The sequence below is a fragment of the Prionailurus bengalensis genome, chromosome A2 (assembly GCF_016509475.1).
Source record: "Prionailurus bengalensis isolate Pbe53 chromosome A2, Fcat_Pben_1.1_paternal_pri, whole genome shotgun sequence".
NCBI lineage: Eukaryota > Metazoa > Chordata > Mammalia > Carnivora > Felidae > Prionailurus > Prionailurus bengalensis.
In genome coordinates this window covers 32,806,369-32,834,342 of record NC_057348.1, presented here as the reverse complement: position 1 = coordinate 32,834,342, position 27,974 = coordinate 32,806,369, and the positions used below count along the sequence as shown (strand labels likewise).

At 39.7% G+C, this 27,974-nt stretch overlaps 1 long non-coding RNA gene across 2 annotated transcripts; it reads left to right on the top strand.

Moving 5' to 3' along the window:
* LOC122487404 lies at positions 1–27,971 on the top strand. 2 transcript variants are annotated; one of them, XR_006298372.1, is made up of 3 exons: positions 1–1,153; positions 2,019–2,187; positions 27,522–27,971. It is a non-coding gene; the product is annotated as an uncharacterized LOC122487404 (long non-coding RNA). The 2 variants fall into 2 exon arrangements; XR_006298371.1 differs by lacking the exon at positions 27,522–27,971 and adding an exon at positions 24,968–26,550.
* The last annotated feature ends 3 nt before the right edge of the window (positions 27,972–27,974 follow it).

Genomic DNA, 27,974 nt, shown 5'->3' with positions numbered 1-27,974 from the left:
TTGCAATTAGGCATAGTGATTGAATTAGTTAACTTTGGAGAGATGTGTTGGGGTCACCTAGACTTGTGATCCGAAGCCTCCGTCTCTGGGATGCCACAGTCTGACAGGGGTTTGTAGCCAGGAAGCAACTGTGTGGAGAGAGAGAGAGGGGGGTAGGTGAGGGAATGAATGCATTGCATATGCTTTCTCTTCCTCTATCTACAGGTACTTGAACCCTGAGTTTTGTGACCATAACGCCAGCACAAGGGAAATGAAAATGGGTCTTAATAATATCATTTGGGTCTGGAATCTAGTTGTGCCCCAAAGCCAGCGTCTATCCTGGGCATTTCTGAAAAAGAGGCTTCTCTCTATTTCTCTCTTTCTTTTTTGATTTAAGTCAGTTCGAGTTGAGGTTTTAGTCCCATGCAAGAGAAGGAGTTGTAACTGACACAGGAGCTTTGCACTGCCAGTAAATTGCTTTGTTTTGCAGAATGCAAAGCCAAGCTTCAAGAAGAGAGAAAAGAAGTGCTGGGATGGCTCCTTTTTGGTTCTGGTTTCTTATTTATTTCTTGTTTTGTTGTTTTTGTAAAGCACATATAAGAAACTCTCCAACTGAATGCCACATGGTGCCTAGATCCTGATCCTTCTGCAGCAAAAACGTTTTTCTGTTCTCTGGATCGTTCCTGGATACTGTAGTTCTAGAAATGAAGACATGGAGAGGGCTGGCTGGAGTCAAATTAAAAAAAAAAAAAAAAGCAACCTGAAGGGGGTAGAAATGATCAAAGCAAAGAAAAAAGAATGAAATATCCTAATCTGAAGATGATTTCGTTTTCCAAAAGCTCCTAGCAAATTGAGAAGGCAGCTGAAGGAAAGGCTTGTTTGGGAAGGTATGCATCAAATAAAAGCAACGGCCATGGAAACAGAAGGTCTGTCTTCTAAAATGGATTCCTGGAAGTGAAACTCACTGGCTATAGCCAGCCCAGACTGAACTCCTTTCTTCATCCTTGAATGAATCACTATGGTCCCAGGGATGTGATGCTGTGCTTGGTCAGACTTGAGTCACCTGTCCACTTCTGGATCTATGGAGATGATGGACATCACCCTGCTGAGATTATGGAAAGAGCAGTACACGGAAAATCAGGATGCAAAAGGGGAATGAATGGAAGTCAGGCAGGTAACAAACAGAAACCAACAGATGAGAGTTCTCTTGAAAGCAGGCGCTGTGTAGAATCCAAGCTCCTTTAATGACATATTTCTGAATGAAACATTTGTGTCTAAGATAAGCATTTCTGTGGGATTTATAGGAAACTTAGCTGTCTCTCTGTGCTGGATATTTTACACAGGAATTGTTCTGAAATACTTAAAATGTTAAAAACCTGCAGAATACTTTTGTTTTACAAATATAACAATACTGAGAAAGTAAGGATTGGATATTATGAAATTGCTAAGACTTCAGTTTCGGTTACTTGTTTCTTTAAAGTTTATTTATTTATTTTGAGGTGGGGGAGGGGTGGAGAGAGAAGGAGAGGGAAAATTCCAAGCAGGCTCCACATTGTCAGTGCAGAGCCCAGTGCAGGGCTTAATCTCATGAGACGTGAAACCATGACCTGAGCCAAAATCAAGAGTCAGATGCTCAACCAACTGAGCCACCCAGGCACCCCTCAGTTACTTGTTACATGGCCTTATGATAGACTCAGGATTTTCTTCAGAGTACGTTAATATAAATAATTTCAGAGCCATAAAGACTGTAATTTTTGTGAAATTATCAGCCCTAGGCTCTTTGAATATACCACATTCAGAACTTTCTCAGTGATGCAGCTGTAGAGAAGGAAAACACTAGCTGGGGTGATGAATTGGCTCACTGGAATGGTTCTTAGAATTACATCACCACCTTGCGATAAGGTTCCATAAAAAAAAAAAAACAAAAAAAATACAAAGATTTGGGTTTGGTAATTTTCTCACCGCACTTTTCTTATTCCTTTCCAAAAATTTTAATACATCAATAACTCACTAATTTGAAATTCTTCCCTCTAACATAGGAAATGTGTCTCTTTCTGAGAAGATGGATGCTCCCCCCAGAAATAAAGCATGTGGAAGGTAAATCAGTGTTTTTGGATGGATGCCTTGTTGGAAGAAGACAAGAGGGTGGTCATGCCATTCTTACCTGACTTTCCCTTCTTCCACTTGATAGTCCGCCTTCAGAAGCAGGTAAACATGCCATCCATCATATTATCTGTTTCCTTTGTAGTAAATTTGACTGGTTTTAATCACTATATTTTGTTGACTTGATGTAGTGTAGTGTGCAGTATTTGAGTTGAAAGGGGGGCATGAACAGCTAAAATGACATCTCATTTTTTTCAGGGACCTTTGTTCTTAAACACAGGAAGTTGTAAAATCTCCAGTAGCAAATTTCATTAGGTTTAGGCAATACTATAAGTGATGGCATTCTATTGAGTCAATGCCTTGAATGTGAATCAGGAGATTAACTATTGTGGCAAACTGTCAATCTTGACTCCTAAATTATTGTGAGTAGCGAATTTTTTGTTCTGGCTTTGAAGTTGAATTATTCTTTTCACTTAGTATGTCAGTCAGAAAAGAGATTTGTCTTCTCAGCTGAGCTCTGCCTGGTTTTCTTTAGGTAATTAATATTTCCCCTTTCTCCCACACTATGCCATTACTTTGTTATGATTCTCATTCATCAAGACCCAAATATTTCTTTAAAATTCTGAGGGGCTTGACAGGTTAAACTGTATCCCATTATTGATGATATTAAACAACACCTCCTGAAAAGTTGTCTTTAGGCTTTCTGTCAGATTTTCAGTAAAATGTCATCATATTGGTATCTTTATTTCTTTAAGAGAGAGGGAGAGAGAGAGGTCATTCAGAATCACTTGTGAACGCTCTCTACAACATGTTTTCAGACAAAAAAATATGGTTTGGGAAAGAAGAAAAATATCAATTTTTTGGAAGCATTGTAAAATATCCATTATTAACAGGAGTGTGAGCCTAAGTGCACACAAATGTATGTCCAGGAATGTTCATTTCTGCCATGTTTGTATCCCCTAAAAAACAGAAATAGAAACAACCTAAATTTCCAAATGGATGAAAAGTTAAATAAACCATGACACAATGTAATGTTATGTGTTATTTAAAAAGGTTGAGGGGCGCCTGGGTGGCTCAGTCAGTTAAGCGTCCGACTTCAGCTCAGGTCACGATCTCGCGGTCCGTGAGTTCGAGCCCCGCGTCAGGCTCTGGGCTGATGGCTCGGAGCCTGGAGCCTGCTTCCGATTCTGTGCCTCCCTCTCTCTCTGTCCCTCCCCCATTCATGCTCTGTCTCTCTCTGTCTCAAAAATAAATAAACGTTAAAAAAAATTTATTAAAAAAGGTGAAGTACATTTACCTAGACTTGCTTGAAATGGAGCTCATGAAATATCACTAGGAATAAAAAAGCAATTGCATAATAGTATAGTAGAATCATTTTTTTGATAAAATATTTGTCTTTATCTTATATATGTTAATGTATATGAACTGTTCATTGTAGTTAGTTCTGAGTAATGAGAATCGTCAGTAATGAGTTGGGGAGGGCTTTTGTTGTATCTTAACATAACCTGTGTGGTTTTTTTTTTAATGATAAGCATGCATAAAGGTTTTCAAATGCATATGGACAAAATAAAATAAGTCATTAAGCTCTCTCATCTTGTAAGTGAGAGAACTGAACATGGAGAAATTCAATGACTTTCTTACTCTAGTCCAGCTCATTCGAGCCAGAGATGGAATTTGGATTCAGCTCTTTGGGCTTCAACATCTGTATGATTACTCCTGCATATTACTCCTCTTTCTTACATTAATCATAAACATTGTTTTAATAACCAATATCCGCATCTTTGAAATCAAACAGAAATAAACCCCTTGTCCCCACCACAAAAACCTTGGAATTTAAATCTTAGAAGCTTAAATCTTACTTTTCTTCACCATATCGACAAATCCACTTTCCTCCAGGAATTAGAATTAAATTTATGCTGCATTTATGCTGCTTTGAGTCACAGTTTAATCACACAACGCTAGGAAAGTCTCTACGGCTCAGCTCTTCTGACAAAGGTGCTCACTGTAGTGATACCTGTGAATCCATTTCACAAAGACTCGCTATCCAGGTGGACTCTCCACTGGGCTGTTTCTTCTGCTTATTTCTTGGTCTCATTCTTTCTTTTCTTCCTGTGTGGCTGTCTGCAGGAAGTGGCTCCACATAGATGCTCCAGCATCCAAATTCACCCTGCTGAGTAATTTATTCACTGTTTTCTTTCAGTCGTCTTTATGTTGCAGACATTTGGACTTACTAAACTGTTGATTCTCTTTCCTTCTGGGGGATCTGAACTCTCTGAGTGCTGAGGAAGGAAACCTTGCAAGGGCGAGTGGAAGACGAGCAGCAGAACAGGGAGTTTCTGAGCGAAATTTCAATGTTAGCCAGTCATCGGTGTCCTCTTACTTACCAACCATCAATGCAATTCTTGTCATCATCAGTGCCACCTGTTATTGGGCATTGACGAGAGCGTGGAGTAGGCACTTGACACAGACTTATGCCTCAGTACAGTCCTTTGGGCTGGATACTGTTAGTGTTCCATTGATACGTAAGGGGTGGAAGCAAATAAGGTAAGGCTTAGGTGATTTGTTCAAAGTCATATTGGCTAAGGACTACCTTCTCTCAGGTTTCAGTCTTTGAGTTGGAAAAAAAAAAAAAGGCCAAGAAACCATAATAAGACTCATCACAGAAGTGGAATTCTCTAACACTGTCTTTCTCCCAATGTATTCAGCTTATTAGTGTATAGGGGAGCTCTAACTTTCTGAAAACGTCTATTGATTTTCTTGTGTGTGTGTGGGGATTTACAGAGACAATTCGTAGGCCTCAGATGCCGTTGTAACATTCACTGCTTTGCTGTGGATAGGAAGGATGTTTGTGAAAGAAGGCCAAGTAATGTCATCATTTGGCCTCATTTGTGAAATGAATGGCTGTGTTCCTGGCACTGAGAAGGATGCCCTAAAGCCATTTGAAAGATGAAAGGGCTTATCTTGAAACAAGGTTTTCTGGAAGATCACAAACCAACCGTCTAAAATGTTAGTTCAGATAAAATGAGAGCAAAGAACTATTGGAATCTTCAAGTTGAAATTTCTAATTAGGATTTTAACAACTTGTACAGAAATTATCCTCGCTGCAGCCTTTGCAATTGATTCTTCTTATAGGAAGGGGAGAACGTTTTCTTATCCCTTTGCTTATGGACTTCAAAGATATACAGTGATTAGAGTGTTTTCATTTTGCCCAGCTTTGGTATCGGGGCGTTCCTGTTGGGCTCTCTAGTCAAAATTCTTGTCTGCAGCTTGGAGCTGATTTTAATATAAATAGCAGGTTTGTCGTATCTCAGGTGCTTATTAAAATGTCATTCAGCAATTAGCTGAATCAAGAAAGGAGCATAGTACACCTTTATTCTGCCTCGAAGCTTATAGATATCTACGTTGGGAATCTCACTTTGCTTCCATTATACTGAAGCAGCTGTTGGTTTGGGTGACTGGGCTGTACATTTATAAGGAGCCATTGCTGCTCTTTGGAGATATCTGAAGGGAAATAACTTCTGCTACCTTCTCTCTACTAACATCACCAATTTCGGAAGTGATAACAATCGATTCCCTAAGGCCATCAGCCTCTATGTAGTGTGTTATGAAATATAAAAATTACATTGAAATATTCTACACGTGTTTAGATTTCACATAATCTTGAAAGTTGGATATCAAGTGCTATCCTAAAAGAAAGAAATAAAGAAAGAAAGAAAGAAAGAAAAAGAGAAACAAAAGAAGGAAGGAAGGAAGGAGGGAAGGAAGGAAGGAAGGAAGGAAGGAAGGAAGGAAGGAAGGAAAAGATGCTTTACCCCTCTAAAATCCGGACTGCAATAATGTATACCTCACTATTAGCAGTGGGATTCCCCACCCCCGCCCTGCCCCTGCTCCTGCTCCAACGGATTTGGGGGCAATCTCTGAGATGTTGCTATCACACTAAAGGGTTAAGTTTTTTAGGACAAGTCTGAAAGAGTTTAATTTTCTCAGCACGTTGCCTCATCTCTGGTAGCTGCCACAACATGCCTCATTTTGGTAGCACAGCAGTTGACACATTCTTTGGGCATGGAAAAAGTAACAAAAATCAGGAATCTCCCCTCCTCACTCTCACCAGTGACTGCTATGAAGAAATATAGTTAAGGATTTGCATGCTTAGTATAATGAAAGTATTTTTTTCCAGTTCTGTTTGGTTCTGAATTAATAATAAGCAAAAGGAAAAGAAGCTCAGTACACAGGGTGTGCTGTGCACCTAACAAAATTTAATAATTGGTTAATTGGCACATCAATTTTTCTGTTATTTTTTAGAATTGACAACTAATCCACTTGCCTACTTCTTATTAAATACATTTCCACACCCCCCCCCCCAAGGAAATGTCTCAAGTCTTCTTTTTTGTTCATGCTTTTCAAAATTCTGGATTAGGAATCTCAAAAAAAAAAAAAAAAGACATTGGGCCAGCTTCTGGAATAGTGGAAGAAGGACCTCCAAAAATTCACTGTTCCATAAAAGAAATGAGAACACTGGCAAACGTGTCAAGATCAACTTTAGGGGATCTCTGGAAATGAAAACTGGCAAAACTCTAGGAAGGGTTTATTCAAAAACAATGGGTGAATCTTAGCAAGAACAGCAAGATTTATGACACTTTTAAACTTGCCATAATTCTACCCTCTTCCTGAGCTTGGTAGCCTTGAAAACCAGCAGCCTTGCCAGCCACTGGAGGGGAAAAATGGCTTTGGAGCGCCCCTAAAGCTTACTCCCCAGAGAATTTCCACTATCTGGCCTGTCTGTAAGTTTGCTGAAAACAAGTTCCAGGACTTGTTTGTTTGTTGAAGTCATCATGATGTATATTATTAATAAGAGGTTCTGAACGAATATTTTGTGGTTCAATGATGCTATTGAAGACCCAAGATATTCATTTTCCCGTCACCCTAAGTGAATTGATATATCTTCCTTGTGTTGGTAACCTCATGGTCACAGGGTAGCTGCCACAGCTTTAGGCACTGTGTCCCTAGCATCCCATGCAGGAAGGAGAGTAGTATGTGGGAGATCAGTCTCTTTAATTAGTGGAGAAGGTTTGAGAAGCTCAAATGTTCTCTTATGTCTCATTTCCCAGAATTGGGTCACATAGCCGCTCCTAGTTGCAAGGGAAGCTGGAAAAGAGAATATTTGACAAAGGAGATGAGAATTATCATGATTTATTCAGAGAAATTATGACTTATCTGTGGAAGTTCGGCACATTAAAGCCTGTACAAAAAAGGGTTTTCTTCTTTCTTTCTCTCTCTCTCCTTTCCTTTCTTTTCCTTTTTTCTTTCTTTCTTTCTTTCTTTCTTTCTTTCTTTCTTTCTTTCTTTCTTTCTTTCTTTCTTTCTTTTTCTTTCTTTCTTTCTTTCTTTCTTTCTTTCTTTCTTTTCTTTTCTTTTCTTTTCTCTTTCTCTCTCTCTCTCTCTCTCTCTTCCTTCCTTCTTTCTTCCCTTCCTTCCTTCTGCCTTCCTGCCTTCCTGACTTCCTTTCTTTTTAATTTTTTTTTTAAATCTGGGAAGATTTGGGGGCAGAAGGAAAGCAATAGTGTTAGTTACAGGCAAGGATTGTCCGTGATTCATCTTTTTAAATTGAAGTATAGTTAACATATAATATCCTGTTAGTTTCAGGTGTATGTCATAGTTATGTGATATTTTTCTACATTATGAAATGATCCCCCACAATAAGTCTAGTTACCGTCTCTTACTACGCAAAGTTATTACGGTATTATTGACTATGTTCTTTCTGCTGTACCGTTTATCTCTGGGAGTTTGTCCTCCCCTCCCTTGGAAAACTTCTTCCCTGTGGTAACCAGTGGTTTGTTTCCTGCATCTATGAGTCCGTTTCTGTTTTGTTATATTTGTTCATCAGTTGTTTTTTTCCCAGACTCCACACATAAGTGAAATCATGCAGTATTTGTCTTTTTCTGAATTCACTTTGTATGATACCCTCCAGCTCCATCCATGTTGTTGCACATGGCAAGATTTCATTCTTTTTTTATCATTGAGTGACATTCCATTGCATACATTCACCACATCTTCTTTATCCATTCACCTATCAGTAGACACTTGGGTTGTTTCCTTATCTTGGCTGTTGTAAATAATGCTATAATGAACATAGGGGTACACATATCCTTTTGAATTGATGTTTTTGTTTTCTTTGGATAAAAAACCACAAATGGAATTGCTGGATCTTATGAGAGTTCTTTGTGTGTGTGTGTGTGTGTGTGTGTGTGTGTGTGTGTGTGTAACCTCCATTACTATTTTCCATAGTGGTTACACCAATTTACATTGCCACCAATAGTATATGAAGATGCCCTTTTCTCCACATTCTCATTAACGCTTGTTATTTCTTGTCTTTTTGATAGTTATTCTGACAGATGTGAGGTGACACCTTGTTGTGGTTTTGATTTGCATTTCTCCAATGGTTAGTGACGTTGAGCACCTTTTCGTGTGCTTTGTGGCCATGTGTATATCTTCTTTGGAAAAATGTCTCTTCAGATCTTCTGCCCATTCTTTAGTCTGGCTGGTCTTTTTGATGTTAAGTTGCATAAGTTCTTTATATATTTTGGATTTTAACTTCTTACTGGTTATATTATTTGCAAGCATCTTCTGCCATTCAGTAGGTTGCCTTTTCATTTTGTGGATGGCTTCATTCACTGTGCAGAAGCTTTTCAGTTTGATGTAATTTCATTTGTTTATTTTAACTTTTGTTGCCCGTGCCTGAGGAGAATGGTCCAAAAAATATTGCTAAGATCACTGTCAAAGAGCTTCCTGCTTATGTTTCCTCTAGGAGTATAATGGTTTTAGGTCTTACATTGAAGTCTTTAATCCCTTTTGAATTTATTTTCAAATATGGTGTACGATAGTGGTACATTTTCATTCTTTTGCATGTAGTTGTCCAGTTTTTCCAATACCAGTTATTGAAGAGACCATCTTTTCCTTGTGATATATTCTTGCCTTTGTTGTAGATTAATTGACCACAGAAGCGTGAGTTTATCTCTGGGCTCTCTATTCTGTCCTGTTGATCTTTGTGTCTGTTTTTGTGCCAGAGTCATACTGTTTTGATTATTTAGCTTTTTAGTATAATTTGAGATCAGGGAACACAATACCTCCAGCTTTGTTCTTCCTTCTCAAGATTACCTTGGCTATTCGGGGTCCTTTGTGGTTCCATACAAGTTTTAAGATTGTTTGTTCTAGTTCTGTGAAAAAAGCCTTTTGTGTTTTGATGGGGAGAGCATTAAATCTATAGATTGTTTTGAGTAGTCTGGACATTTAACAATGTTAATTCTTCTAGTTAATGAGCATGGTATCATTTTTTCATTTATTTGTGTTGGTTTTAATTTCTTTCTTTGATGTCTTACAGTTTTCAGAGTATAGGTCTTTCACCATCTTGCTCAAATTTATTCCAATGAATTTTATTTTATTTTTTTGATGCAATTGTCAATAAGATTGTCTTCTTAATTTCTCTTTCTGGTAGCTTGTTATTAGTATATAGAAACACAAATTGTTTCTGTGTGTTAATTTTGTATCCTGCAACTTTCTCTAATTCATGTATTCTAATAGTTTCTTTGGTGGAGTTTGTAGATTTTCTGCATATAGTAAAAATCTTGGTGTATGTATATATATAAATATACATACATACACAATGTATATATAGATACGTACACAATAGAATATTATTCTGAATACCACTATATGATACAACATGATGCTAAGTAAAAAAGTCCATCCAAAAGGCCACATGTTGCAGTGTTCCATTTATATGAATTGTCCATCAGCAGATTTATAGAGATATAAATTGATTATATTTATAGATTATTTAGATTTATAGAATCTTTAGCTATTATAGATTATTGCAGGGATGGGGTGGAGGAGGAGGTGGAGAGTGACTTTTAGTGTTTAATGTATGGGGATTCTCTTGGGAATGATGAAGATGTCTTGGAATTCGATAGTGGTGAGGTTGCACAACTTTGTGAATATATTTAAAACACTGAGTTGTACATTTTAAAAGGATGAATTTTATGGTATGTGAGTTATATCTCAATAAAGCTGTTATTTAAAAAAAAGTCACTCCCCAGCTGTTTTCAATTAATGCTCTCAGGGCTAATGTGTATGAATGACTCAGCAGAACCCCGTTGTTTCTAACTTATATTTTTAAGAGAGCCAAACTATTTTGCAATACAGCAAACATATATTAAGCAAAATGTAATCATCACATTTCACTGTTATAAACTGGATAAACAAAACAGATTTCTTTACAGGCACCATGTGGAGATGGGATTCACCCAAAAATACATCCAAGTTGCTTTGGTCATTTTATAGTGAGCTTGGGTTGGCAGAGAAAAAGAGAAAGGGAAGTTAAGGCAGAACAACTCAAGCCTGATGATTTTGATCTTGATCAGCAACACTAAAAAGGCTTTCGTTGGATTCTTAACTGACCAGCCTGGATCCCTTTTACTGATTACTTTCAACAGATAATAGTTTTTTGGCTAGGTACTGGTAATTATTTTAGATGTTGAGATTTTACTGTGATTAAATTAATTAAAATCTGTCTTCCTGGCATCCTAAGAAAAGACTATACCTCTCAGAGTTTAAGCAGGTTTTTTTTCCCCTTAACTTGGAGAACGATTAAAAAGAGGTTGGTGTCTCCTTGAAAAAGAAAAACTCAGACTCCTCTACCCAGTATCATAATAAAAAATGATAATCAATAAAACACTTGAGCTTTCAGCAATGAAGATAACTTTAGACCATTCCTCTGTATTTTTTGTTGGTTTGACCCATTTCTTTCCAGGTAAATACCTTTGTTTACTTAATACTCACATCTTATTCTAACATTCCAATGTTAACATTTTTTTCCCAGTCCCTGGGATGTACAAGAATATATTGCAAATAGATAATATCCTGCTGGCATGCTTTTAAATGCTGTTAGAAATAACCAAGTACATCATTTAAAAAAGAGCGCACATAACTTTTAACAGTGTGAGTTTTGAAACTTGAGTTTTTAGGTGTTCACGTGCCTAAGTATTTACATTTTGCTCTGTGTTTGCTAACTTAAGTCTTACGTGCTCGTATGATCTTGATATAACCAAGGATGTAAACCTGAGGAAATGTAATTGTGAAATTGGATTGCAATTTGCATATTCCATGGACGCAAACTAAGAATATTGTTTAGGCTATGTGTTGACAGGTTATTTCAGGGCGTGGTTGAAACATACATCAAGTATAACTCTTCCTCCTAGTGAACCTCTTGTGCTGTTTGACAGTTACTTTACTTTGGACGTATTTGTATTAATTTTGTCACAAGAGGGCAAAGAGGAAGACTTTGAACTGTCATGTGCAAACTGAATTATTTATATCATTTTTTTATATTCTAAGGAATCTGGGGGCAGAACTTGTTGAGACCTGATTTATATTGTGGAATTCCCATGTGGATATGAATATGGTAATATAGAAGGATAATTGAAATTTTGTTGCTTTTTCCTAGTGAATGGTTTTGCTGAAGAATGCGTGTTAATTACAAATTAGAAGAAACAATGTCTTTAGAATGTTGAACCTGTATTAGTGACCAAAGTAGTCTAGCATTGTCATAAACAACTGAAAGATCTCAAAATGTTCCTAAATGAGGTAGGGTGGTATTGTCCCAGATCTGCTCAGCAACATGAATCCCAAAAGGAAGAATTAGATTAGTAGGAAATTGGGGTTGGCCTCATTTTGGAACAATTACATCCAGAATGGGAGTGCTTTTTCAGAACTTGGTCAGAATCAAAGTAATCTTCGAAAATTTTGGAGATTGAACTCAGGAATTTTAGGATAACAGATCCCCATGCATACATACATGTATGAATCCATGATAGCATTTCTATGTCCCATTCATGCAGGCATCATTAATGGATTAGGATAAACTTTACTCTTAAACCCTAAGATAAAGTATGATAGCGAGCCTCCAAGATGTCCCCCAATAGTCCTAGCCCTGTGTATCCATGCCCTTCTGTAGTTCCTTCCCATATTGCATAAGGCTGTCCTGTTTTACCAGTAGAATACTGCAGAAGTGAAGTATAGGAAAAGTGTGACTTCTGAGGCCAAGTCATAAAAGACATTGTAACAACTGCGTTGCTCTCTCTTGCATCCCTTCCTCTGGGGGCAGCCAGCTGCCATGTCATGAGGACCCTCAAGCAACCCTATGAAGAATTCTAATGATGAGGCCCCCCACTAACACTCAACACCCACTTGGTAGTCATCTGAGTGAACCGTCTTAGAACCGGATCCTCCAGCTCCAGTGGTGTCTTCAGATACTGAGACCTCATGAGAGGCCCTGAGCCAGAACCACACAGCTAAGCTTCTCCTCATTTCCTGACCTCTAGAAACTACAAGAGATAGTAAATTTTTTTTTCTTGGGGCACCTGGGTATCTCAGTTGGTTGAGCAGCTGACTTTTGATTTCAGCTCAGGTCATGATCTCATGGTTTGTGCGATGTAGCTCCCATGTCAGGTTCTACACTGACAGGGCTGAGCATTGTTGTTTAGCCTGCTGCGTTCGGGGGTAGTTTGTTACAAAGCAATAGATAACTAATGCACAGGGTGTGAAAGGTGATTCTAGCAAGCTTACATGAGGCAGTGGGGAAAATGAATGAGGGAAGACAGGTAAGGTTTGTAAATGTGGGCAACTGGACTCAATCCCATTGGGGAAACTTTGAGGATTGTTTAGTTTGTACTGAGAGTTGTGTCACAAAGGGGTGGGGAAGCTTGTGTATCTTCACACCAACTGCCCTTCCTCATTGACTGAAGATTGCCCAGGGGGCCATTAAATCCTCAGTACTTCCTGGCTGCCTTGCCCTTGGCCTTTGAAAGAATCAGAAAATCCTCAGAGAAACAGAAAGCTGTAGGTGTTTGAAATGGAAGGCTGTCAGCTGTAAAAGAACTGTTCCATCGAGGCTATAGGTGAACCCAAGATGGGAGTGGATTGAGTGGATTATGGGGTGGATTATAGAGTGAGGCTTCAATACTGTCTGCCATACAGCTTCGGTCTTTTTCATTGCCACACTTGGAGCAGCCATGCCCCAACAATTCGAGAGGAGATTCCCACTGGTCTTCCATAGTCCTCTAGTCTAGAGTATACTCCCCACTCTTTGTTCTGCCTTTTCCCTCAACACCGCTTTCCACCAAGTGAGGTCGTACATAACGCTCAAAGATCAAAGGTTAGCTTCCCAGGGAACCTTCCCTAATAATTCCTTGTTTGGCTAAGTTGCTGGTTGTTGCTTTAAATAGTCACACGGATGGTAATCACTTCTTTAGGTGTTTATCTCTCTGACTTGCCTGACTTGCTCATCCTTAATACTCCCTGTGTTTGGCATATATTAGACCCTCAAAAAATAGGAGCTAAAAGAGCAGAACTAGAGGCCTCGAGGTAAAGGTGCAAACCTCACTGTTCCACAATAGTCCCTCAGAGCTTATGCTCCCTCAGAGGTACTCACAGACATGTGTTTTACAACGGGTAAAAGAATCGTATTTACATACTTCTGGATTACTTGGATTACTCTCTATAGAAGGAGTAATCCAAGTGAGAATAAAGATTTTGCCAAACTGGGTTTAGGAAGATAGAATTTTAATCTTTAAGCCATCCAGTACTTGAATTTGCTCACCGTATGTACTTTTTAAATTGTATTCTACTGGCTTGGTAGAGAAACTTTTTATTTAAAAAAAAATGGACTCTCCTCAGCAAAGTCATTGAACAGCTATGTTACCATGTTAAGTGTGGCATGAGGTTTGGTTCCCATTATTAAAGTTTGAAGGATATTGTTTATATGGGGAGAAGGGGGAGGGAAGTGACCAGCGCTATTTGAAAGCTGGCATTGTTTCTAAAGGTCCTTGGGGAATGTTACCATCCCCAAACATTAACAGATGTCATTCTCCTGTCCTGGATTGACCCAAGGCCCTTACCCATGGTTCGCTTGTGCAGTGGTTTAGCTCGTGTGGATTTTGTCATCTTTCCCTCCAGGGCAGGACAAGCAAGTAGAAGAGAAGTGAGTTTCATTTTACCTCATTTTGCTTTGTTTTCCTCTCATCGCAGCCACTCTGCGGCTTATGTTTAGAGCATCCAATAGTTGCTGGACCTGGAGGATCCCTTCTTGTTGGATGCCAAGAGTTAAATGGATTCAGTGCATTTTCCAGGGGGCATTATGAAAGGTGCTAACAGATGTCGATTTCAGCTTTGTCATTAAAGTGCTTCTCAAAAGCCACCTGATGTCTCTGGGTTAGAGCTTTTCTTTCAGCCTTTTCTCATTACATTTTAGCTCTGTTTTGTGAATAAACCTTTGAAGAAATCTGAGAGCTATTTTGGAAACCCAAGGAGTAGAACACTTGAAAAGTCTAAGCTCTGAAATATGCGTTTGACCTTATTCCTCATGCCAATGGTCCAGAGAAGGCAAAGGCAGATGCTGAGTACTTACTGTGCTCTGAAAGATGATATTTCTTTAAAAAATTAGCCACAAGTTTTATTATAATTGCATATATGCATACAATTACCCTCTGTGGTCTTTGTAAAAAAAAATTCTTAAGATTTGGTGTTAAAAATTCATGTCATGTTTGGAAGCTTTGAGTGGTTTTATTTATCCTAAAGGCGGATATAGTAAATCTAGTAATATGCATTCAAATACTCTTTCTTTCTATAGTTACCTGTCATAGAGACAAGGAATAAATACCAGTATAGCTTTACAATGTGCATTTTCAGACATGGCTTGGGACCTATCTGACTTCAAGTAAACCATAGAAATCTCTTAATTCAGCTGGTTTCATTTCACTTTGGTTCTAGTTGACGCCACGTAGTTTTTGATGGGGGGGGGGGCTAATTCACTTAGGATTGTGTGCAGTATTTGACTTTCAGCTAGTAGGAAATGATCTGGTACAGACATAAAATGTCAAGGATAGATCTTGTATTTGCTGACCATGCATCCCCGCCCTTTTTCTTAGAGAAAAGCAGCCCAAGTGTCCATGTAGGAACTACCAACCTGTCATTTTCAGTCTTTCTCCCACTCCCCTAGATGGGGATGATTTTACTTTGAGGCTCCTGTAGTGGGCACAAGACTCAGACTGGGCCAATCCAAAAGCCAAGTTTTACCAGATTATAATGATTGTTTCAGGGATGTATGGGCACCTGTCCTAAATCAAGCCTTCCTGAGAACTTTTGCTGGAATTAGCAGGGAAGAGTTGCACATATCTTCAGGATCTTGGATGCCAAGAATCTTAAACTCAGACTTGTCAGTGACCATGGTGGTAGAGAGAATCTTCCCTTGATATGAAGCGCTTCAGAGAAAAGCTGAGGCAAGAGATGGTGAGAAAAAGAGTTCTGTGAGATCTAACCATGCCAGGAACAACTGACCTTAGCCTTCCCTCATAAATGAGCCAGTAAGGTCCCCTTTGTTGTTGTTATTGTTGTTATTTAAGCCCAACAGTTGGAGCCCAAACTAAACTACAGAACTGCGTGGGTGATCTTTCGGAGGGTGGACTGTGACTTCCTGAAGACTTGACTGGGTCCTGGGAAGTGGGGTAAGGAGGGCTATAAAGAAATGTGCCGGTCTGGCTGTCACTCCAGTTCTTTGCCTGGAGCACCCTCATTTCTGGCAATTACTTTTTTTTACTCATTTTTGGGTAGAGGGAGCCAGAATGAATGCAGAACACATGCTGAGGGTCAAACCCCTGCTTTATACTAAGCCAACAACCTCATGCCAGTCCTTTCCAGGACTAAAAGCTTGAGCTTCCCATCTGTGGGCTGCATTTTCTTCAATGTTGGATCAAGGTGGATACGTTTCAAGCGGTTTTGAGGAGCCTTTGCCTCCAGGTCTTGGGGAGGAATTCACTACAGGAAATAAAGGACATTAAGTCATCACAGTTGGGGTTTCCCTCCTGCATTTCCCATCCTGTTCAAACTGCAGTGGTGTGTTCATAATTGCATTTGAAGAAGGAAAGAAAAGGCTTTTTCTTAACAGTGTTTGAAAACACCTTACATCTCTAAGCTTCCTTCTTGCTTGTTTCTCTGATATCTTCAAGATGTTAATCCCTGAGAACTTCATGTTGAAGTGTCTAGAGTCTGGTCTGCAACTCAGCTGAGCTAAATCTCTAGATTGATGCATTGAGCCAAAGATGCTGTGTTTACCCTCTCCCATTTCTACATCGTTGGTTTGAGTTCTTGGTGGTGTTAATGATATTCAGATCACTGACTTCCTCTCTGAAAAGGGCCTACTTAACATATGGCTTAATGTATTTCTTTCTTTTTAAAGGAAACTGTTAAATTTTTTAAAAATTACGTGAGTAGTACCTGTTCATTATAGAGAATTTAGAAAATCAAAATATGAAGGGGGAAGTTATCTTCCATAGTCCCACTACCTCAAAATAAACCACTTTTCTGCTGAAATCTCTCTGATAGCTTTCCATTGCATTTGGAATTAAATCCCCTCTCCTGAGCCTGGCCCACCACCCCCCTGCCAGTCCCCAAGCATACCTGTTGGCCCCCTTGCATTCTATGACTTCCTTGACTTCTTTTAGTTCTTTGGAAGGGTTCATTTGCTTTCACTCCCAGACCTTTGTGCCTGTTGTTACCCTCCTTCACTTTGCTAGTTGCTGCCTGCCCTTACGGTCTCAGCTTAGAGGACCTCTGGGAAAGCTGCTTTTCCCAAAGGGGTCTTTATTAGGCACCTACTTCCAGAATATTATCTATTGTCCTGAGCAGTATCCCAATTTAATTTTGTCACTTGTTTATTTACTTTTATTTCCCCATAGCTCCATGATAACAGAAACTAACCAAATATTTTTCAGCATTTATACCCCCAGTGCTTAGTTCTCATCTGGTATAAAGTCATTACTCAGTATAGATTGGCTGAATGAATCAACGTTGTTCAACAATTTGTTTTAAATGGAGACTTCATTTTTTAAAAAAGGTTTTAGGTTCCAAGTAAAGTTGAAGGGAAGGTGCAAAATATTTCATATACCCCTTCTCCCTCGTATGTACAGCCTACCTGATTATCAGCATGTCCCCCAGAATGGTACATTTGTTATAAGTGATGAATCTACAAGGATGAATTGTAATCACCCAAAGCCCATAGTTTACATTACAGTTTATTCTTTAAAACAATTTTTTTTGTTTATTTATTTTTATTTTATTTATTTTGAGAGAAAGAGGGAGGTGCGTGTGTGTGCATGTGAGCACAGGAGCGGGCATGCGAGTAGGGAAGGGGCAGAGAGAGAGTGAGAAAGAGAGAATCCCAAGCAGGCTCTGCACTATTGGTGCGGAGCCTAATGTGGGGCTCGAACTCATGAACCCTGAGATCATGACCTGGGCAGAAACCAAGAGAGGGCTGCTTAACGGACTGAGTCACCCAGGTGCCCCATGTTACAATTTATTCTTGGTATTTGGACAAATGTATAATGATATGTATCCATCATTATGGTGTCCTAACAGGGTATTTCTGCCACCCTAAAAATCCTCTGTGCTCTGCCTGTTCATCTCTCCTTCCCCTTCCCAGCAACCACTGATCTTTTTACTGTCTCGATAGATTTACTTTTTCCAGAATGTCCTATAACTGGAATCATACAGTATACAGCCTTTCAGGTTGGCTTATTTCACTTAGTAATATGTACTTAAGTTTCCTCCTTGTCTTTTCATGGCTTCCTAGCTCATTTTCTTTTAGTGTGGAATAATACTCTCTTGTCTGCGTGTACGACAGTTTACCCATGCATGAACTGAAGGACATCTTGCTTGCTTCCAGGTGTTGGCAATTGTGACTAACGCTGCTATAAACATCCAGGTGCAGGTTTTTGTGCAGACATACATTTTTAACTCTTTCGGCTAAATTCCGATGTATGTGATTGCTGGATTGTATGCTAAGAGTATGTTTAGTTTTTTAAGAATCTACCCAACTGTCTTCCAAAGTGTCTGTACTATTTTTCTTTTCCACGAGCAGTAATGAGACTTCTTTTTTTTTTTTAATTTTTTTTTTAACGTTTATTTACTTTTGAGACAGAGAGAGACAGAGCATGAATGGGGGAGGGTCAGAGAGAGAGAGATTGGGAGACACAGAATCTGAAACAGGCTCCAGGCTCTGAGCTGTCAGCACAGAGCCCGACGCGGGGCTTGAACTCACGAGCTGTGAGATCATGACCTGAGCCGAAGTCGGACGCTTAACCGACTGAGCCACCCAGGCGCCCCAGTAATGAGACTTCTTATTGTTCTGTATCCTCACCAACATTTAGTGTTATCAGTGTTCTGGATTTGGGCCATTCTAATAAGTGTTTAGTGGTATTTTGTTGTTTTTAATTTTGTATTTGTGTGATGGCATGATTTGGAGCATGTTAAATAAACATGCTTATTTAACATCTACATGTTTCTTTGGTAAGGTGTTTGTTAAAGTCTTTGGCCCGGTATTTAATTGTGGGCTTTTTTTATTATTAAGTTTTAACAGTTCTTTGTGTATTTTGGATAGCAGTTCTTTATCAGATATGTCTTTTGCAAATACTTTCTCCCTGTCTGTGGCTTGTCCTTTGACATTTTTTTTTGCAGAGCAGAATTTTTTTTTACTTTTAATTCTTTCATGGATTGTGCCTTTGGTGTCATATCTAAAAAAGTTATAACTATACCCACGGTCAGCTGGATTTTTCCTGTGCTGTCTTGTAGGAGGTTTATAGTTTGCATTTTTACATTTAAATTTGTGATCCATTTTTGAGTGAAGTTTTGTGAAGGGTATAAGGCCTGTGTCTAGGTTCATTTCTTGGCATATGGGTGTCTAGTTGTGCTGGAACCATTTATTGAAAAGACTATCTTCACATCTTTATATTTCCTTTGCTCCTTTTTGAAAACCAGTTGACTGTGTATACGTGGGTCTACTTCAGGGCTTTCTACTCTACTGCTATCAATGTACTCATTGATCTGCTTATGTATTCATTTGCAATACCATACTGTTTTGATTATTGTAGCTTTATAGTAAGCCTTGAAGTCAGGTAGTTTTAGTCCTCCAGCTTTGTTTTCCTTCAATATTGCGTTGGCCATTTTGCATCTTTTGCCTCTCTGTATAAACTTTGGAATCAGCTTATTAATATCCATGAAATAACTTGCTGGGATTTTGATTGGGATTGCTTTGAATCTGTAGATTAAGTTGGGAAGAACTGACTTCATGACAGTACTGAGCCTTCCTATCCTTCAACACAGACCATCTGTCCATTCATTTAGTTTCTGTGAACTTTTTGATATACCTCTTTGGTCTGTTTTTTCTCCAAAAATTTATTTTTTAAACATAGTTTGTGCCAATAGTTGAAGCTTTAGCCTTTCTTTGGGTGCACTGTTAAACCTTGATGCAGTAGGGAGAACAGTGTCTCCTTGTTTTAATTGCTGTCTCTTCCATGCTGGGCATTGCCATAATTTATGTGCCCTGCCCCTGCTCTGTGCCAGGCACTGTGCTGGATGCCTGTCCAGATGTTCAGATCTAGTGTATTGCCTAGGACTGGGCAGTACAGCAAGGCTATATTACTCCCATTCTCTAGGTAAGAGAATGGAGGCTTCTAGAAGTTAAGTAACTTACCCAAGGACACACAATGTTTAAGTATCTAAATTGACGTCTGAACTGGAATTTGGAAGTATGAATTCAAGGTATTGCTTTACTCCTATGATTGTTGCCTGCCTATGAACACAGGCCAGACTGTAAAGAAGTCTTTGTTGATCCATATTCAAGTTTTCACTGGATTCCAACAAAATAAAGAGCTTAAAAGATGAAATTGTCTCCTAATTCCATTAGCTTATCTGGATGGTGAGGTTGCATACATAATAGACATGAAATTGTAAGTAAAGGTTTGACCCATCTTAATATGGAATGTCTTTCGTTGTTGCTGCTGCTGCATTGGAAGAGGTTGTTTAGCTGATCTGAGAATGAGATGTCTTCCTGAAGGATGACAAGGAAATAGTTCCTCACTTCCATGAAATAGAATTAAGTAATTTGATTTAAAAAACCAAGCCCTCCCTGTCCTGAAGGGAATGACAACCAAATTTTGGCCTGCTGAAATTAGGTTCTGCTTTAAATAAGGCACTGGTTTCCTGGCGGGCCAAACAAAGAAAATAGGTTTGTGGATGGTGGGTAGTTGAGCAGTAGTCTATGAGAAGAAAATCATAGAGAAAGGAGCCTAAAACCTGTGGCTCTGGGAAGAAGGGATTCGGCACTACCTAGGAGCTGTTTGGGAGGTGGTTGGTGAACTGGCCCTCAGAAGAAGCCCTGGGTCAGCACACTTATTAGCACACTACTCACTCCCACAAAATTACTAACTTCACATGGCATATGCCAAGCTCCAGCTGACTGACAGTCTAATCTTCATATAAGAGTATTTGAAGAACCCTTGGCAGGGACAGTCTGGCAGGAACACCTGACCCAAGGCCTTTCTCTGCCTCCATCTAAGAATTCATGAGTGTATCTTCCCTTCCTTCTCCCAGATCTACTGTAGATTTAAGGGGACCTCTTGAAGCAGGATGGAAATGAGCACCCTCCTGTTGTGAAATGGGACTGACCATGGAGCAGACATGATGTCTCTTAAGCCCACTTGAATGAAGAGCCTTGCTTTGGGTGGTTTCAGAATGTAAGACTGGAATCAGAATGCAGACAGCACAGTCCAGATACCCTTTCATCTTTCATAGAAATGGTGCCACAACTAAGCTGTTAGAGGGTGGTTTCTGATAGGTGTTCTGATGAAGTCGTGTTTCAGCAGAATCTTGCACAACTCAAGGACAGTGGTGAGCCTTCCTCATGATTTTGTAGCATTAGTTATTTTTGCTTCTCTCTTTCTGCTTCCTGAATCTACTTACCCTTCCAGATTTTGTATTATGTTTGATCCTACCATGAAATTCTGACTCTGCTCTTCCTTTAATAAGTCCATCCTCCTCAGTATTTTGTGAAGCATCAGTCGTTTCCCTCTAGAGTTGGGATGCACCTCAGGAAAAGGTTGTATCAGTTATCTACAGCTAATTACTGTGACCTTCGGATACTGGAAGTAACCTTCCCTGCAATGGCAGCCATCTGTGAAAGTGTGCTTTGATGGTTTACCTTGTAGATTTATATCACAGCGCCTGGCACAGTGCCCATAGCTCCATCCTTTCCATCCTCATTTATGGAATGAATTAATAAGTTTGTGCATATTTGCATGAGTAAAAAAGCAAAAAAAAAAAACACAACAAACCACATGCACCTATAAATATCAAAGTGAAATTGGGAAGTTTAGAAATTGGCAGAGTGAAAGGAAAAGTCATTCTCTTATCTGAAGAGTCCACCAAATACACCAATGAGAAGCAACATTGGTAACTGCCCGTCATGCCTCAGAGGTCAGTGTATGTCCCATATCACCAGCCCAGACCAGTTCTCTTTGTCATGCCGTGCACAGGTAGAGCCTCTCCTAGGTAGCCCTTGTAACAGTGACAAACTCCTTCCTCTCTGCTGTGACGTCACATTTATTGCTTCCATCTCCTATCTAAGTTTTATAACCTGTGCAACTTTGATGTCTAGACTGGCCTCACATTTAAAGAGTGAGTATATGGGGGATGAGGTAGTGGTAGCAGTCCCACAGCTAGAAGCAGAATCCCTTTATTTCACCTTTGGTTCAGAATCTTTTCCTCTTTAACTTCCTTTCCTTTCCTGCAAATTAGGACTCACGTGCTCTGATGTTTTCTGAGGTTGTAGTGGGAAATATAAACGAGGGAAGATGCCAGGTTTAAGATAAAAGGGCGTGGTAGTGAGTGTGGTGAACTCAAGCCTGTGCTCCTTCTGAAGGACAAACGTACATTTTAGCTCTAAGTATTCATGCATGAGAGGGCATTGACAAACCTTCTCTTAGAAAAGTCTGAAGTTTGGGACTGAGTTGGGGCACCTGTGTCTCCTAAGGCCATGAACATGTAAAAATGTTCGGCTTTTGTATTTTGGCCGCGAATTTTTTAAAAAGTTGAAAATCTATCATGTGGACTAAATAGCACATGTATTCAACACCTGCCTATAGTCTTTCACTGGAAAAATTCTGCTTTATACTTCCCATTGAACTTGACTGCAAAGCTAGCACACACATGTATAAGTAGTGTCTCAAATCATTTGATAGGTTTTAAAGTTTTAATTTAAGTTCCAGTTAGTTGACATATAGTGTAATATTAGTTACAGGTGTACAACATAGTGATTCAGCATTTCTGTACTTTCCCTGGGCCTCATCAGGACAGGTGCACTCCTTAATCCTCATCACCTATTTAACCCATCCCCCACCCACCTCTCTTCTGGTAACCATCAGTTTGTTCCCTACAATTAAGAGTCTGTTTCTTGGTTTGCCTTTCTCTCTCTCTTCTTTTTTTTCCCCTTTGATTGTTTTGTTTCTTAGATTCCACACATGAGTGAAATCATATGGTATCTGACTTTCTGTGATTGAATTATTTTGCTTAGCATAATACTCTCGAGCTCCTTCCATGTCATTGACAAATGGCAAGGTTTCATTCCTTTTATGGCTGAGTAATATTCCATAGTGTGTGTGTGTGTGTGTGTGTGTGTGTGTGTGTGTGTGTATCACATCTTCTTTATCCATTCACTAATTGATGGACACTTGGGATATTTCCATAATTTGGCTATTGTAGATAGTGTTGCTATAAACTTTGGGATGCGTGTATCCCTTTGAATTAGTGTTTTTGTATTCTTTAGGTAAATACCAAGTAGTGGGATTGCTGGATCATTGGGTGGTGCTATTTTTAGCTTTTTCAGAAACCTCCATGCTATTTTCCACAGTGCTTGCACCAGTTTGCATTCCCACCAACAGTGCAAGAGGGTTCCCTTTTCTCCACATCCTCTCCAGCATCTGTAGTCTCCTGATTTGTTCGTTTTAGCCACTCTGATTGGTGTGAGGTGGTATCTGAGTGTGGTTTTGATTTGTATTTCCCTGATGAGGAGTGATGTTGAGCATCTTTTCATGTGTCTGTTGGTCATCTGGATGTCTTCTTTGGAAAGGTGTCTATTTGTGTCTTCTGCTCACTTTAAGTGGATTATTCATTTTTGGGGTGTTGAGTTTTATAAGGTCTTTATATATTTTGTTTTCTAACTCTTTACTGGATATGTCATTTGAAAATATCTTCTCCCATTCCATAAGCTGCCTTTTAGTTTTGTTGACTGCTTCCTTTGCTGTGCAGCAGCTTTAAGTAATTTGATGTTTATCTGTGCCTCTCTGTACTAATATCTGAAGATGATTTCTTTTCTAAAAACATCTTTATGTGAATTTAAAGTTCTCACTCTAATGCTACCCTTTCACTCTCTTGCGTTTTATTAAAAGAAACAAGGATGCGCTTAAATTTGTTTCTCTTTGCAAGTAGGAGAGTTAGTGGTCAAGAATACAGTCTCTGGAAACTTTATGCCTGGATATGTGACCTTGGGCAAACTACTTAGTCTTGCCATGCTTCAGTTTCTTCAACGTTTATTTATTTTTGGGACAGAGAGAGACAGAGCATGAATGGGGGAGGGGCAGAGAGAGAGGGAGACACAGAATCCAAAGCAGGATCCAGGATCTGACCTGTCAGCACAGAGCCTGACGCGGGGCTCGAACTCACGGACCGCGAGATCGTGACCTGGCTGAAGTCAGATGCTTAACCGACTGCGCCACCGAGGTGCCCCGCCATGCTTCAGTTTCTTATATATATCAGATAGAGATAATAACAGTACCTGTTTCATAGAGTTGTTACAGGGATTAACGGAGTTATGTGTAAATTGTTTAGATTAAAGCCAGGCACACAGTAAACACACAGTAATTTTTGCTATTTTTAGGATTATCTTGTTAGTATTTTTAGTGAATTGCTTATCCTTGGATCTACCCATCGATTTTGTTTTTCGTGTAGATCACAGCTGAATGACTTTTGGTTGTATGGACTGCTTTTTACAACATGTTGACAGATGAGTGTTAAGTGTAGCAAAACAAAATCCCCAGGTGTTCTCAGTTGGGTATCCTCTTGTGGGACTCAGGAAGCCCCCAGGACATGTAGACACTGGCAAAAAAGAAGGGACAGAACTGGGAGAGACCTTCCAGAGACAGCTTCTGAAGTTCTGAGATAGGGGCCCAGGCTGATTTAAAACTGAGATCCCTTTTATACTAGACTGAAGCTATTTCTAATGTTGTCACCAATATGCCATTAAATACAGCAACCTCTGTTGCTCTGATGGCTTACTGGGCTATTCCTTTTTCTTAAAATTTCTACTAAGAGGTTTGAATCTTCAGAGTCATTTTCTGATGCTCTCGTCTTTTATTAACCTCATTCTTTATCGTTGAATGTAGTCATTATCTTGTAACACATATATACCATTTTAGAGCATACACTTTCTAGCTGGTTGAACAGCCTAGAACCTCCTGCTCAGGTAGAGGAACAAACCCATTTTATGTGGCAAAGGTGTGTCCAGAAATAAATCATGCAATATATTGCTTGTATTTCTTAATAGTGTACACGGCAAGGGTGTGATAGCTTTTGTGTACTGTATGGTGGTAGGACCAGTCCAGGATCAGACCTCAGAAACAACTCATAGTTGGACTGCCTACCTGTAGCATGCCTTTGACTTGAGGCTACCTTGATATGTGCAGAAACCCTCTAAGGAAGAGGAGATGAGCACATCTATTCAGGTGGCAGGTAGGTGTCGTATGAAAGGACTGTGGAGCATCAGTGGGTTGTTGCCATGATGTTAAAATTGCCGCATTTTCTCTTTGAGCTGTCAGAGAGGCAATGGTGGTTTCGCTTGGAGAGGGGTTCTTCTTCTTTAGAAAGGTTCTTTCTTAGATGTTCTTTCTCTGACCCCTTCTTTTGTATGGATCTTCTCTTTCATTAATCTTTTTTCTTCCCTTTTCAGGGAAAAGGCTGGAAGGGATTTCAATTTCAGGGAAGAGGATGGAAGGACTTTACTGGGGTGTGCTCGCCAGACCCTGCCACTTCCCACACTAACATTTATGAGGTGGAAAGAAGAGAACTTGGAGAATCTGTGAAATTTAATGTGGAAGACCAAAGGATGTGATCATTTCCTGAGGCAGGAGACATCTTGACAGGGTGACTATGGCAGGCACCCCTGGTCTCCTTGGTCTGCCCTAGGAACTCATTTGATGGTGGGCTATGTGTGTGAGATAAAGCATGGCTGGACAGTAAGAGGTCACTGGACTTCCAATGTGACCCCTTTGGGATTACTTCCCACATGCCTGGGCTTTATCACTTCCGTTGATCAGGACTTTCTCTTACTATAAAAAGTGCAATGGGACCAAAATCCATATTATCCACATCTCTGCTCATGTGCACCATGACCCTATTATGCTTGGGATTAAGTGATTTCGTTAGAGTTTTGGGCTTTGGTTCAAGAATTTGATTGTTCTTTGATGTCTTCTCCGATTTGTAGGAAACCAAACTTTATTTCTCTATTTTGATTTGCTTTTTCTTGAAGTGTGATTTCCTCCTCGATTGAAACAGAAATGTTATCAAGGGTAGAAGCATCGTGGGCTGTCTCTTGGGTGTTCATTGTATGATGTCTTCGTGATAGCCCAATTACAGGGAACAAAGCATTTTAGGCGACATCTCACCGGAGACTTGTAAACCATATTGTCACTTTGATTTCTCTTCTATCGCTTATTTTTGTATTTTCTTTGCTTTGGCTACAGTCCTCCATGTGGTTTTTAATCCATCCCAGGTGCTCAACTTTTAAAATGTATTTGTGTGGTCAACATGTTACAACCAGAATGGCTTCTCTTAATCTGGAGTGAGTTTAGGGCTCATTTTACATGTGTTTGTACCAATTCTTGTTTCGAAAATTCAAAGGCCTTTCCATTTTTATGGATACTGTTAAGGAAGCTATTCATATCCTGGTAATCATATGATTAATACACACTCCATTTCATGGCTTCTAACATAGCCAACTGTAGATGAAATATTTTAGGTAGCTATGAATTCTATTTGAAGTTGTGATAAGAACTGACATTTATGTTTGCCATTGATAAAGGGATTTTTTAAATGTCCATTTACTGATTCAGCATTGGGAATTCTTTATAAGCGGAAAAGAAAATAACATAACTTTGACATCTTGGCCTCTGTTGCTGCAGAGTCTCTACCCTAGGCCTTAATGCAGCAAGGGTGATGACTTTGCTGTCTAATAGAATTTCTTGCAATACTAGAAATGTTTTACCCTGTATTGACCAATATGGTAGCCCCAGTAACCACATGTGACTGTTAAGTGTTTGAAATGTTGCTAGTGTGCCTTAGAAACTAAGATTTTGGTTTCCTTTTATTAATCTAAATTTAAATAGTCACATGCATCTTGTAGCTAGTTGTAGTATTCATGAACAGAAGGTTGATTATAGAGACTTCTGTTAAGTTTGTGAATTATTTTCCTGTTCTTCCTCACCTTGTATTTAAATCTACCTTGAAAAATAAATAATGATGGTGATAATAACATTCTTGAGTCCTTATTATGTTCTGTGTGTTGTCTGTGCTATGTGTTTTAACATGCATTGCCTCATTTAACCTTAACCTCAAACTGTAAGAGAGCTACTATTTCCATTTCTGCTTTTTTTGTTGTTAAAGTGGAGACAGAGAGAAGGGAGTTAACGTGCCCATGGTCACCCAGGGAATTGGTGTTGTAGCCTGAGGCCAAGTGATTCCACATGGGTGCTTTTGTATCTCTACCAGACGCTAGGCTGTTTATGCTTCTCCCTTGTTTATGATTTGTCTAAATGGGAGCTGTAGTAATTCCCTAGGGCTGCCATAACAAACTACCACCAATTGGGTGGCTTAGAACAACAGACATTTATTGTCTCGCTGGCTGTTTTGGAAGCTACTACCCACAGGGCCCTGTTACCTCTGAGAAAATGTGGAGAAGAGCCCCTCCTTGCCTCTTCCTGGCTTCTGGTCGTTTGCTGACAATATGTCTTCAGCATCCTTGTCTGTAGGTGCGTCACTCCCGTCCTTGTAGTGACATGGTGCCTTCCTGTACGCCTCTGTTCATGTGGCTTCCTTCTTATGAGGACAACAGTCACATGGGATTAGGGGCCCATCTTCCTCCAGTCTGAACCCATCTTAAGTGATTACATCTGTGAGAGCCCTTTTAACCAATAAAGTCACATTCTGAGGGATTAGGGGTTAGGACTTTAACATATCTTTTTAGGGGGACAAATTCAATCTAAAACAGGAGCCTACTTTATTTTGTTAGGATTAGTGACTTTTCTGCATTCTTACATAATTTTATACCGCAAGTGTCTGGAAGCACAGTACCACGATGGGGAGAGCTTTACACTGGGAATCAGAAGACCTGGGGTTTGAATCCTGGGAGTACCTTAGTCCCACCGTTCCTTGGTCTTCTCGTCTGTAAAATGGGGATTGCAAAAGCAGCCATCTGATTCCCCATTTCTCTCCTTTTTCTCTGTCAGATCTTGCCAAGGGAAGGAAGCACACAGGCTGCGACCGGCACAAAGCCATTCCTTCCATAGGCTGAGCCTTTGAATTAGTGGCAGTGGCTTTTTCTCTCACAGCTCCTGTCTCCGTGCAAATGTCAGGACCCAGCACCTCCCACAAGTTCGGGGGAAGGCAGGGAAACGTCATGGCAGAAGGCAGTATGACTTTGCACTCGCACAGGTTTTCAAGACTCCCAAGATGCCATTGTGTTGCACAATGGCTGATCCTGGTGGAGGAGGAGGAAGCAATGGGGCTAAGAGGCACCACCACGTGGCGGGATGCTGCGGAGAGAAAGCTGAGCAACAGAAGGCCCTGCTGTGAATCCAGCTACAGTGTCCAGCTGCGTGACCACAGGGGACAGACTCCCTCTCTGTCCTCAGTCATCTCCTCTACTGTCACATGGAATTAGATTCTGTGCTCACTGAGCC